Here is a 2,676-nt window from a genome sequence, read left to right as displayed (position 1 = left end):
CTTTCCCTCGCTCCCTTCACCTTCTGGCAAGCCACGGACTGCAGAGTTGGACCGAGTAGCCGACATGCCGTCAAGAAGTCAAAATGCAGCACACCAGTGATCTGCTAAATAACGGAGTGTTCCCCATTAAAATAACTGATGGAAGACTCTCCTGGAAAGCAGAGGTTTGAAGTCAGCTGCTGTGATTTCTGAAGACTGATGCTCATTGACAGCAGATAATAATAATATCTAGCTCTTGAAAGCACAATTACGTAAAACAAAAGGCCAGTTAGAAACGGATCTGGCACATGCAATTCAGGCTGGCTTCTGACACGGCCATTTTTGAAGTTCAGGTCATCTGGAGGTGAGGCTTGTTTTTTGACACGCTCTTTTAAGGTCAGTTCATGTCACTGTGTGTGTCTGTAGGCTCTGCTGTGAGCACTGGATTGGGCAAGATGACCTCTAGAGGGACTGTCCAACCCACATTATTCTTTGTGTGTGCTCCATGTACCCTCCATCTGGGGTTTCCTGAATTCAGATTGTGGCCCAGGCATTTACAGGGGACTCCTATAGAAATCTCACCAGTAGTTAAGCTGTCCCAAACAACCTGAGTGTTTCTGTCTTGCCTTCTACTATTATGGCAAGTTCTTTGGGGTGCAAGTCATATTTCATTACATTTCTGCATTAGGCCTAAAGAGGATCCTCAGGTGTAACAACTGACAGTCCTTCAAAATGGAGATGGAGCAGTAAGAGGCAAGAAGCTGCAAGGATACTACAAGGAAGTAAAGCTGCAGTTTGGTGTAACATTACCATGTTCTGGCAAGTATTTTATACCAGCCTGGAGTCCTTTGCTTTCCTCTGAGCAGAGTTAAGGAGTATGAAAACGAGGGATGACTAGTTTACAAACACTCTGTGTCCTTTCCAAAGCTGGTCCACTTTCTTCAAAGTATCTTTGAAGAGGACATTGTCCATCAAAATACATTAATGAGATGCTATGGCTGTTAGATCTTCTCACAAAGTGTAAATTATTACTTGGTTAATCAGAGGCAAATCCTCTTTGCTCGTGTTCTTGCTGAGGATAACAGTTAGATCTGTTCCATCTGTGCGCTCACAGGCACAGGAATGCTAATGTACGCACACGTGCACGTGCTCATGCACATGTAGGGCTCAAGATGTCACCTCAGACCTCAGAAGAGCCAGGAAAACAGTCCGCAGCTTTACGCAGGGACACAGGCACCACAGGCAGCAGAGGGGAGGGCAAGGGCTCCTGCTCTCACTTTTCGTTAATGAGAGAAATAAAATGAAGGAACTTGAACCTGCAAGAGGAAAACAGAAGCCTCTTCAGTAGCGCCACTGCAGCCGTCCATCCCTCACACCCTGATGTGAATGAATCTCACTAATCGTACTGGTCCCGTAACAAATCGTTTTCATTTAAAGGCACAGGTCTCACTATTTCCAAGTGAAGGCAGTGCTGGGGGATCCCAATGGCGTGTGCCACCTGTCACAGGGTAGCACTTGTGCCAGTGTCCCTTGCTTAGCAGGCAACAAGGCTGAAGTAGCTCAAAACTATCCCTCTAGAAAAAAACCCACCAGCCTCTGTGGGGTTTTTCTCCTGGCAATCTGCCATGGCAATACAGCAGCAGCCCTGCTGGGGTCACAGAAAACACAGCGGCAGGAACATCATCAGGCTCATAGGCTGCTGATCTCCATTTCACCTTGGAGAAACTGCAGTTGCTTCTCCCTCATCCCAGCAGGCAGCATCTCACTAGTGCTTTTAATCAGCAGCTCTGATCAGCAATAACAATACGGCTTCGTGCTCTCCATTTTCTCGGACTCACCTTGCATGTGAAAGGGCTCTTAAGGACACAGGGCTTTCTGCATTGCCCGAATTACTGCATGTGCTCCACCAGATGTTGAAAAATACTCCCCCCCTTCAAAGTTACCCCAAGTATTGTATTTTCTTGGCTTAGCATTGTTGTGAAATGTCAGTGCTTTGCAACTTTGCTGGCTTGCTTTTGCAATGTCCCTGAGAGAACGCAACCACTTATAAAGCACTGGATGGGTCCAGCAAGCTCTATGGACTTCCATCATCTGTCCTTCTGAAAGAACCTCAACAACCCCTGCGAGATAGGTGAGACATAGCAGGAACAGGAGATGAAAGCAAGATGTGCTGAAAGGGATCTGGAAGGCAGTTACTAGTGGAATTGTCTGAGGGCTGCTTGGGGTCTACTTGTAGTTAATATTTGCCTGCTGTACTGTAGAGAGTTCAGCTCCTGCACAGAGCCCAGGTCACGTAAGACATGTACATGTCTGCAGCAGGGTGCCTGCGAGCTCTTTGTTGATAAAATTCATCGCTGGGCGAGGTGACAACCAGAACTACAACTGTCACTAGATCCATATCTGGTGTTAGGTGTTATCTGGATGTCTTGGAGGAGCGTGGAGCTGGGTAGAGGTCCGGTGGTCTCATTCTTCCATTTTCCCACCCTGGACAAAACGAGCTGTTACCTCCACCCACACAGGTGTAAATTTGTGCCATCCACATCAGCGAGGAGCTTGTCTGCAGTCCTCCCCACACGCCCATCTACACCAATGATATAACGTAAAACACCTGGGTATAAAGATGGCCCCGATTTCCACCCCAAATCGGGACAGGAGAAGACTCAACGCCATACCGACGGTCGGATTGACGAATTCGCT

The sequence above is a fragment of the Buceros rhinoceros genome, unplaced genomic scaffold, assembly GCF_000710305.1.
Source record: "Buceros rhinoceros silvestris isolate BGI_N320 unplaced genomic scaffold, ASM71030v1 scaffold8946, whole genome shotgun sequence".
NCBI lineage: Eukaryota > Metazoa > Chordata > Aves > Bucerotiformes > Bucerotidae > Buceros > Buceros rhinoceros.
Note: the sequence above shows the minus strand (reverse complement) of the source record.